Below are 11,765 nucleotides of genomic sequence, written 5' to 3'. Positions count from 1 at the left end.
AGACCAAGACCAGCCCAACGGCAGGGAGGAAGTCATTGTGGAGCCCAAGCCATCGTCACCACCAGAGCCTTTGGCAGGCGAGGACCAACTTTAGTCAGGATAAGTGTACCAGATGTTCCCCTTCAAAATGGCCAATTGTTGGCGCCCTTCCCGCTCAATATTTGGGAGGAGGCCTAGGGCCTTTGCCTATAAATAGGACTAGCCACCCCCAGGGTAGGGGGATCGAAATCGGAGAGAGAATCGAGAAGAGAGAGAGAGAGAAGGGTGACTGAACTCCTCCTAGCAGTTCATCCCCTCAGCCAAGAACAGACCCTCGCGAGGCCGTTCTTCCTTGTATTGCTCATCATCATCAGCCCAAGAGGCAATCCACCACACCACACACTGGAGTAGGGTATTACACCACAACGGTGGCCCGAACCAGTATAAACCCTGTGTCTCTTGTGCTGTTCTTTCCATAGCTTAGATCTTAGCGAGGCGGAGGGGTGCAGGTAGGTAGAAGGCGAAATCTCCGCGCGCACCCCAGTGTTCGAACCTCAAGGGTCTGCTGGAACCCAAAATCCGACATTTGGCGCGCCAGGTAGGGGTGCGCCGGAATTCGTCTTCCACCACCCCGTTCTCCTCCGACCATCGCGTCCATGTCTGACGCTTGTCGGGCCCGCGCCGAGCGCCGGGCCGCTCTCGCTTCCCGCGTCACCCAGACGGCTCCTGTCGGCGGGCGTCCTTGCCGTTCCCCGTCACCTGCCATCAACACCACCACCGGCCCGGCGGGGGACGAGCAGCAAGCGTCGTCTCAGCATCCGTCCGTGCGGCAAGACGGCCGCACCGCTACTCCCTCGCTCACCCCAGCTGGTTCTTCGTCCTGCGCGCTCTGCGCACCCATGGAGGCTCGAGTTGCGCTCATCGCGGCAAATGAGCTCCTGCGCTACCGTCCCGTCGATGACGTCTACGAAGAATGGCTCGACCACGTCGCCGAGCTCGTCCGCGCCGCAGGGGGCTCTCCTGCGCCGCCCGTTCCGCTGCACCGCACCCCGCCCCGCGCGGGCGACGAAGCTCCGGGGGCACCCCAGCCGCCTCCTCCTCAAGAAGGCGCCATGGCTCCAAGGTGTGTGGCACCTGGGCAGAACCCGCTCCATCAGGTGCCAACGCGGCAAGAGCAGAGCTGCCAAGAAGTCCCTCGCCCGCAAGAAGCTGCCCGGGCACTCCATGCTCCAGCACGTCGCGACCATGTTCCTGCTCCCGCACGTCAAGACCCCGCGCTGCTCCCAGCTGCAGCGCGTGGGGACATGCAAGACCAAGCTCTCCGTCACCCAAGGCCTCCCGTGGCCACAGCAGGCTGTCGTGCCTTCACCACCGAGCTACACAGCGTCGCATGGCCCGGCAAGTTCAAGCCAGACCTGCCTCCTCGTTACGATGGCACGGCCGACCCTACGGAGTTCCTCCAGCTCTATGAGCTGAGCATCGAAGCTGCCAACGGAGACGAGAAGGTCATGGCAAACTGGTTTCCCATGGCGCTCAAGGACGTGGCCTGCACCTGGCTCCTGAACCTGGCTCCAGGCACGATCTCCTCCTGGGACGAGATGCGCACCCGCTTCATCGCCAACTTCCAAGGTACTCGCGACCGGCCACCCGCCGTGAGCGACATGCGCCGCATCAAGCAACAACCCGGAGAGACCCTGCAGAAGTACATCCAGCGCTTCAACAACGTACGCCTCAAGATTCCCAAGGTGACCGAGGAGGCCATCATCTCAGCCTTCTCCGACGGCGTGCGCGACGTCAAGATGAAGGAGGAGCTGGCGATGCATGAAGACCTGTGCACTTCCTTGGAGTTGTTCAACTTGGCAACCAAGTGCGCCAGGGCTGAGGAAGGGCGTCTCTCCCTCCTCAAGCTGCCTGCCGCAGACCCAGAAGAGAAGAAGCCCAAGGCCAAGGATGTCAAGCACAAGGGGGCTGCCGTGCTCGCGGCAGAACCAGATGCCAAGCGGGGCAGAGATCAGCCCGAATCTTCCAAGGGCAGTCGGTACTGTGTGTACCACGACCTCCACACCCACAACACTAACGAATGTCAAGAGCTCCGAGCCGTGCGAGAAGGGAGGATCGGTCGTCGCCCCAACCGCGGTGACCGGGGCTACGGTCGAGGAGGAGGAAGGAACGCATGACGCTGGGAAGACCGCTGCCCGCGCCAAGGGTGGCGCGATCGACCTCGCGAGGATCGCTGGCAAGACCCGCCTCGTGAGGGAGACTGGAGGGATCAGCCTCGCGAGGATCGCCCGCCAGGCAACGCAGGCCTCCCTCCACTGCCACCGCAGCCAAGGAGAAACGAGGACTGCCATTAGGACGAGGGGGCTGGGGGCTTCCAGGAGCCGCGCGCGATCGCCTGCATCCTGGGCGGGGCTCAACCCAGCCTCTCAACGCATCTTCAAGCAATTCGCCCACGAAGTGAATGCAGTCCTCCCCAAGCTCGAAGCCACGCGCCCTCTCAGGTGGTCGGCGTGCGCCATCACGTTTAGCTCAGCAGATCAGCTCAAGTGTGCGGCCACAGCCGGAGTCCTCCCGATGCTTTGTTCCCCAATCATCAGCAACATGGTGGTCACCAGGACCCTCGTTGATGGCGGGGCAGGGCTCAACGTCCTGTCCGTGGAAACATTCAACAATCTCCAAGTGCCCTACAAGCAACTTCAGCCAACCAAGCCTTTCTCCGGAGTCACCGACGGCTCCACGGTCCCGATTGGGCAGGTCCGCCTCCCTGTCACCTTCGGGGCACGCGACAACTACCGCACCGAGCTCATCGACTTCGACATCGCTCACATTCGCCTGCCGTACAACGCCATCCTTGGGTACCCAACGCTGGCCAAGTTCATGGCTGTAACTCACCACGGCTACAACGTCCTCAAGATGCCAGGAAGTGGCGGAGTCATCACGGCGCCCTGTGAAGAGAAGGACGCGGTGTGTTCCCTGGAACGAGCCTTTCAGGCCGCATCACTGGAAGACCCAGATCGCGGAAGCAGGAGGCTTCCCGAGACCGCCCCCAAGAAGAAGAAGACATCACCCGGCCCGGCCCCTCAGGAGGCAGGCCCCTCAGGGCCCGCGCCTACCCAGGGGGAACCTCCTTCCATCGCATAGGAAAGCGCGGCCGGCGCCCTCCTCAGGCAGGGCTCGGGGGCTCTCCCCTGGAGGGCCACCGACCTGGCTAAGGTCGCGAGGGAGGCGCTTGGGCACCACATGGAGGCGTGTTTCGAAGCACCTTTCCCTCAAGAAGGAGTAAGGCAAGGAGAGCCAGACCCCCAGGAGTTCGTCAGCAAGGCCATTCAGGAGCTACAGGAGTCAAGAGTCATGAAGTGCGGCCGCCGCCTACCAGCTGTGGCTCCCCATCCAGGTGAGGATGGTGGGCTGCACGTCTGCATCGACATACCAAGGCTCAATCGAGTCGCCTCTCTGGAGCGCCTCTGGCCCTCGCGAGTGGGGCGCTGCGAAGGTCCACCCCACGACTACGTTTGCATGCCTTACGGCTTGCCGAACGCGGCTGCCACGTACCAGCGCCTCATGAGGGGCATCATGGAGGCTCAAGAGGCCAGGCGTTCCGCAGCCTTGGCGGAGATGGAGATGGTCCGCGAGGAGCCACCAGTGCCTCCGGAGCCTCCTGAGGCCCCTGGGCCTGGGGGCTCGTGAGGATCGGCTTCCGCAGCCCATCGAGTCTGCTACACCAACACTCCTTCGTCCTCAACATCATCAGGGGCATCGTGAGCCAGTTCGGGGTGCCGAACCGCATCATCACAGACAACGGTTCGCAGTTCACCAGTAACCTCTTCAAAACATACTGTGCTAACCTTGGAACGCAGATATGCTACGCTTCGGTGGCGCACCCCCGAAGCAACGGCCAGGCCGAGCGAGCCAACGCAGAGGTCCTGAGGGGCCTCAAGACCAGGACATTCAAGAAGAAGCTGGAGGCCTGCGGCAGAGGTTGGTACGACGAGCTTCAGTCCGTGTTGTGGTCCATCCGCACAACCACGACCAAGCCGACTGGAGAGACCCCGTTCTTCCTGGTCTACGAAGCCGAAGTGGTCCTCCCTCACGAGGTCAGACGTCGCTCCGCGCAGGTCCTGGCGTTCGACGAGGCACAGCAGGACGCCATGCGGGGGATGGACCTCGTGCTGGGGGAGGAACGTCGCCGAGAAGCCGCGCTACGAGCGGCGAGGTACCAACAAGCACTGCGACGATATCACTGCCGCAACATCCGCCCCAGAACTCTCGAGGTAGGAGACCTCGTGCTCAGGCAGGTTCTCTCCAGGGAGGGACTACACAAGCTCTCTCCCATGTGGGAGGGCCCGTTCAAGGTTGTTCATGTTTCCAGGCCCGGCTCCGCACGCTTGGAGACTCAGGAGGGGGTGCCGGTCCAGAACGCATGGAACATCCAGCACCTCCGGAGGTTCTACCCCTAAAAAGGCCCAGAGCCTGTGAAGAAGGCGAATGCCTGTGAAGATTATCCTTTTTGGAAAAGGCCCAGAGCCTGTGAAGAAGGCGAATGCCTGTGAAGCTGTGGCATTTTGGAAAAGGCCTAGAGCCTGTGAAGAAGGCGAATGCCTGTGAAGCTGTCGCATTTTGAAAAAGGCCCAGAGCCTGTGAAGAAGGCGAATGCCTGTGAAGCTGTCGTGTTTTGGAAAAGGCCTAGAGCCTGTGAAGAAGGCGAATGCCTGTGAAGCTGTCGCGTTTTGGAAAGGGCCCGGAGCCTGTGAAGAGGGAAAATGCCCGTGAAGCCTGCTTCGCCCAAGAAAGGCCCGGAGCCTGTGAAGAAGGCCAACGCCTGTGAAGCTCGCCGCCCGTGACACTCTCACGTAATAATGAGTTGGGGATGTACACGCCCCGGAGTCTCAGGAGCGCCAGCCTCAGGCCCTGGGGCTCCCTCCCAAGCCCAGTGGCAGCACTTAGCTCCGCCCTGGTGAGAAGACGTCGAAGACTAGATTAGGTGCCGGACGCGGCTTTTTCATTTGCTTTCCGCAGTTGGCTTGTTCATTCTCATTCGAAGTTTTATTGAAGCTGTTGCCGTCTTTGGCTCATGGTTCTTCGACTTTTCACTCTCCTGCCTCGATTTCTCTTATGCAAGGCCTCGCGAGGGGGGCAGCCGAGCACCCTCGCGAGTGTTCCTGTCCTAGTCGTTCAAAGGTTTCGCGACCTGGGTCCATTACAGGAGCACCCCTCCAGTCCGTGCCCCACGGGCACCGCAACACGAACACAGGGCCTAGGTCAGTCGCCCCCCACGGCTGGGGCCAGGAACTATCCACGTGCGGGCACGTAGCCGGAAGGCACGATAACGGCAGCAAAGCGATGATTAACAGCAATAACCCAAACACGCCCCCGCCGGGCTCCACGCTACTGTCTTTTTACGCAGGAAAAAGGAAAAGAAAGAACAAATCGGGCGCAGCTCGCCTCACACCTGCCTGCAGGGAAGACTCGAGCTGCCTCCAGGGCTCAGGCAGACCCCCTCTCGCGCTTCACCGAAGCGCGACGGCGGGCAGACGTGCTACCACCTCCCAAGCAGGTACGATGGCGTGGAGCCTGACCGCGGCCACCGCTAGAAGAGTCACCGCCTGAAGAAGAACCGCTAAAGCTTGGGGAACCCTGAGTGCCGCCAATCACGCGAGCGTCGTCCTCTCCATCATCGCCGGGGCTGGGTTCCCGGCCGCGGTCGTCATCCTCAGGGCAGCACCCTGCGCGGCGACCATCTTCCCCAAACACCCTCACGTAGAGGGTGGCATCGCCGTCAAACTTGAAGTGCAGGGTGCACCGACGGCTCAGGCCACGCGCGCGGGCAAACGTCTGCCAACCGCGGGTCAAGGCCAGGCTCCCGGCTGCGGAGACCTCTAGTGAAGCCCATGAGGCCCGGCTGCAGCAGCCGTCTGCCTGAAGCCAGAGGCCGCCCGGGGCGCCGGCCGGGAGCTCGCCGAGGAGGAAGCGAGGAAGTTGAAGCCGAGTGCTAGTCGGCTCCGCCGACCACACAACGAACTCCGGCAGCACCTCTGCAGCGCGAAAGCGCGGCCTAGGGGAACGCGCGACCGAAGTGCGCCCCCCGGCCGCAGCAGTCCGCCCATCACCGTGCTGTAAATCGTCTCCACGGCCGCGGGGAGCTGCCGTGGTGGCCACAGGATGTTTGCGAGGGCGCCCTCGGCTGTGCTTGGGCGGGGGAGAGGCAGGCTCAACCTGGCGAGCCTTCCCCTTCTCTGCGGCCGAGAACCTCCTCGACGGGGCCATGAAGAAGAAGGAGAAGCAAGGGGGAATGAACTGGAAGGGCACGCGCCGATCCGTACTTATAACCGGCGAGGGCCAACCGTCGGCCCCCACGATCGCAGGTAATCATGACCCACTTTGCATGCAGGGACTTGTCCAATCCGTGCAATTGCCGAGGCGCCGTGGGGAAGTGGAGACGCCCACGTCCAATCAACCGCCACGCGGCGCCCAAGGCTGCAGGCTGTTAGGGCCCACGGCGCTTCGCACTTGCCCTTTCGCCTCCCTGCACGGCCAAGTCCGGGCGCGCCTTGGGCCCGGGGGCTACTGTCAGCGTTCTGGGAACGGGGGTCCCCAGACTTGCTTGCCTGCGGCCTGCGGCGTGGCTCGAGGAGGGGCCCAGCATGGCCCATCTTCATCAACACAGACCGAAGACCCTCGCGAGGGGTCAAGCCTCGCGGGGCGGACGACACAGAGCTTCCTCAGGCACGGCCTCATCAGGCTGGCTCGCAAGGAGGCGGAGAGATCAAGGCGGGGTACCTCACGAGGTGCCCGTGACGCAAGCCATGACAACCAAGGGTGCCAGGCGGGCGCCAGCCCACGCAGTGTCCTCCTTTCCTCTTTGGTGCAAAGGGAGCAAGCGCAGGCGAGAGCATCAAGCAAAGGCACCCGTTTCGGTGCAACGAGACCAAGACCAGCCCAACGGCAGGGAGGAAGTCATTGTGGAGCCCAAGCCATCGTCACCACCAGAGCCTTTGGCAGGCGAGGACCAACTTTAGTTAGGATAAGTGTACCAGATGTTCCCCTTCAAAATGGCCAATTGTTGGCGCCCTTCCCGCTCAATATTTGGGAGGAGGCCCAGGGCCTTTGCCTATAAATAGGACTAGCCACCCCCAGGGTAGGGGGATCAAAATCAGAGAGAGAATCGAGAAGAGAGAGAGAGAAGGGTGACTGAACTCCTCCTAGCAGTTCATCCCCTCAGCCAAGAACAGACCCTCGCGAGGCTGTTCTTCCTTGTATTGCTCATCATCATCAGCCCAAGAGGCAATCCACCACACCACACACTGGAGTAGGGTATTACACCACAACGGTGGCCCGAACCAGTATAAACCCTGTCTCTCTTGTGTTGTTCTTTCCATAGCTTAGATCTTAGCGAGGCGGAGGGGTGCAGGTAGGTAGAAGGCGAAATCTCCGCGCGCACCCCAGTGTTCGAACCTCAAGGGTCTGCCGGAACCCGAAATCTGACACCTGTGTTCACTTCCTCATACATGCTCCAGAGCTTCGTTAGGCACATCTTCAAAGACTGTGGCCACTCTTGATCAACCCACTCCAAGTAAGAACACTTCCATTCATCCTATAATATTTAAAACTAGATCAGTAACAATTGTAGGGGAAATGGGTTTATAGCAACATAAAAAATCACCAATGCTTATTTTGAAAAACTGAAGAAACATGTTAATTATGACATATCTTCTCAAAAAGATCAATGTGCAAATGAAATAATTGGTACTGAGAAAACAACCAAATTCTGGAACATCAAAAGCTATAATTAACTACAATGACGCTACAAGTTCTTACTCATGTACAATAATAACAAATTGAACATTTTATGAGGAAGGTAAATATAACTGCAACAACATAGCGACAGTGTTTGGATGACAGCAAATTGATGCTAACAGATGTGTACATGCACGAATTTAGTAACATAGAACTAATAGCACTAAGGTCGTCCACTATGTATGCCAAAACTGGTGTAAAGACAATTGTTGCTACATCTCGCACCGGTTCCCTAAACTAGCGAGCCGATGCAGCGGAAAAAAATCAGGGACCCGGACTCTGGAGCACGTAGTTGCTCCGATGCCCAGTTCTTTCGTGCCATAAAAAGTTCGTATTTTACCGCTTGGCTGCTCGGTTGTGTGGACCAAAGTTGGCTGCACAAACTGCTAAAGCAGTGCCAAATAATTTTCTAATGGCACCGCTAATGAGATGACAACAATTTAAGATACTAGGTACAAACTGTGACACTGTCTTAGGATGCATTTGGTTGAAGGTGTGGTATGAATGGGTTAGGACCGTGACAGTATCTAAATCACATCTAACAAATGATTTGTTACAATGGAAGAGGGTCTAACCTTCTCTGCACATGCCGTAAACTTCCTCCCAGTGTCCACAGAATCAAACACAAGTAGCTTCACGCATGGAGATTGATGGTGACAATGAGCAGATAGATCTTCAGCCACCCCGCTCCATTCGTTGCCACTGATGGCCTTAGGAAGCTACAAGAGGAAGAAACGACTCAAATCGACCTCCGGGTAAAAATCCTTCATTCCATGTCATAGCCAGAGAGAGAGAAGAGAGGCATACCCAGGTGGTGAAGGAGTAGTCGCCGAAGGAGGAACCGCTGGAGATGTCTTTGAAGAAGACCATGGCGACCCCGGCGATAGGATGCGAGACGACGAGAGCGAGGAAGCGGCTATAGCTTAGCAAGGAAGGAAGGAAGGAGGAAACAGGGGAAATGTGACTTGTGGTCGGGGAGAAAAGGGGGTCGGGAAGGGGGAAGGGGGCGAGGGTAGATATTTTGGCGGTAGGCCAAAATTTTGGAAATGTGGAGGGAAACTTTGCGCGCGGCGTTGCCGGACCATTCACTTTGAATGATTGTCTGCATCGCAAACGATTCTTCTGCTTTATGCGCATGGGATGAGTTTGATAATTCAAATTTTGGTCTCAAGGCATGGGCACATTCACTTTGAACACGCGCGGTGCCGTCAGACCATTCACTTTGAACGATTGTGTGCATCGTAGACGATTCTTCTACTTTACGCGCATGGGATGAGTTTGATAATTCAAATTTTGGTGGAAATTTCCTCGGGTACGTCATTGCATAATTTAACATCCCTTGCTAATTTGGGCACACAAAAGAGCGTACAACAGACAGACCACACTTACTGAATCGAGCAATTTCATTAATTACGCAGAGCCAGTTGACCTAAACATTTCTCTAACAAAAGAGCAGCATTAAAAACAAAGCCTAAGTATGCATAATTAAAAATCTGCTGCCACACCGGCCTATGCATCGCTAGTGTGAGATGAGACGTAGATGACTTGTCCTGGCGACATGCCGCCGTTGGTGGACTCCGCGTCCCCCCTGCTGAAGTCGACCGCGTCCTCGTCCTCGTCCTCGGCGTCGCCCTCAAGGTTGTAGTACTCGTAGTAGTGGCTGCGCCAGAGCTCGCGTTGGTACTCCACCGCCGATTCCTCGACAGGCAGACTCTTCTCTACCTCTACCTCGACCACCCACAACTCCTCCTCCCGGCGCTCGTCGATCTCCGCCGCCTCCTGCATCTCCAACTCCCGCTCGGCGACCTCATAAGGAAGCAGGTGCTCCATGGCCACCGCCGCCTTTTCAGACGTGGGTTGCATGCTAGAGTCCGAGGTGGCCTGGAATATCTTGGCATGTGCATCCTCGATCTTGGCGTGGATGGCCTCGACCCGGGCCAGGGCGACATCAGCAGCATGGGCGGCAGCTCGAGCGCTCTCGGCGTTTGCAACCGCCGTCGCAGCAACAGCTGCAGCTGTCTCGGCTGTTGCAGCTGCCCTCTCGGCTACTGCAGACGCCCTCTCAGCGGAAGCGGCCGCGCTCAATGCGGATACAGCGGCACTCTCAGCGTAGGCGGTCGCGGTCTCGGCGCAGGCGGCGGCGCTCTGGGGAGACGCGGCCATCGTACGGACCTTCATGAAGCATTTCCACGGTGTCATCTTTGCAAGAAGGGGGTGCGAGAATGGGGATCGGGATTCAGGGGTTGCCGACACTAGAGCAGATGAGCTGGCGAAGTTTAAGGAGGGAGACTTAAATAGACCTAGATATTTTCATCGCAAACGGTTCCTAGAAAACAACTGTGTGTGATGTTGTAGATATTTTTTATTAGCTGTGAAAGATGAATTTGGAATAAAGTGCCAACGGATGGTGTTTTAAATGAACGAGAAATTTTGTAGTAATAATACAACTGTCATGTCAAATTTTGGAAAATTTCAGGGGTCATTTGACCTTCTAAGACAGTTAAGTGATTTTCTAGTCATTTAATGACCGTAATTGAAATTTGAACTACATGTACATGCAACAGCTAACCATAATGGTTTGAAAACTCAAATTTCGTGTACTTGTGTGTGATTTAATTCCATGTGCAGTAAATTGGAAGGAATTTTCAAACATATTGGTCTAATGGCTATGACACAATTTAGCATGGAATGACATGGCATTTTAATTCCAAAAAATTAAAAAAAATCAGAAACACATGAAACCTTGGTTGATGTCATGTCATGCCACCAAGATGATGTGGTAAAATAATTGGCATGTTTGACCAAAGTTTGGACACACACCCCTCACAAACCGGAGCAACTCACTAGAAGGCTCGTGGTTCCGAGAGGGAACAATGCATGTTTGATGATGAACGGGAGATAGCTTCCTTTTACGGCCTTCAATTTTTTTCTACGTCTAACGTGCACTACTACAACTGTAATGTGAAATTTTTGAAAATTCTAGGGCTCATGTGACCTTTTAAAGACCTTTAAGTGATTTTCTAACCATTTAATGACCGTAATTCAAATTTCAACTACATCTACATGCAACGCCTAACCAAAACATTTTGAAAAATCATATATGTGTACTTGTGTGTGAGTTAATTCCATGTGCAGTAAATTAGAAGGAATTTTCAAACATATTGGTCTCACGACATGGACACATGCATACGTATGCATGGAGTGACATGGCATTTTAATTTAAAAAATAGAAAAATGATGAGAAACACATGAAACCTTGGTTGATGTAATGTCATGCCATCAAGATGATGTGGTAAAGAAATTGACATGTTTGACGAACGTTTGGACACGCCCCCCTCACAAACCGGAGCAACTCGCTAGAAGGTTCGTGGTTCCGAGAGGGAACAATGCATGTTTGATGACGAACGGGAGATAGCTTCCTCTTACAGCCTTCCAATTTTTGCCTACGTTTAACGTGCACTAATACAACTATCATGTGAAATTTTGGTAAATTTCAGGGGTCATTTGACCTTTTAAATACATTTAAGTGATTTTCTAACCATTTAATGACCGTAATTCAATTTGAACTACCTCTACATGCAACGCATAACCATAACGGTTTGAAAAATCATATTTTTGTGTACTTGTGTGCGACTTAATTCCATGTGTAGTAAATTCGAAGGAATTTTCAAACATATTGGTGTCAAGGCATGGGCACATGCATGGAGTGCATGCCATGGCATTTTAATTACAAAAAATTAAAAAATGATCAGAAAAACATGAAACCTTACTTGATTTAATGTCATGCCACCAAGATGATGTGGTAAACAAATTGGCATGTTTGACGAAAGTTTGGACACACACCCCTCACAAACCGGAGCAACTCGCTAGAAGGATTCATGGTTCTGAGAGGGAACAATGCATGTTTGATGACGAACGGGAGATAGCTTCCTCTTACGGCCTTGAAAAATTTTCAACGTCTAACGTGCACTACTACAACTGTAATGTGAAAT

The sequence above is a fragment of the Triticum urartu genome, chromosome 6A, assembly GCF_056163025.1.
Source record: "Triticum urartu cultivar PI428250 chromosome 6A, HENAU_Tu73, whole genome shotgun sequence".
NCBI classification, from domain to species: domain Eukaryota; kingdom Viridiplantae; phylum Streptophyta; class Magnoliopsida; order Poales; family Poaceae; genus Triticum; species Triticum urartu.
This window is presented reverse-complemented; position numbering follows the sequence as displayed.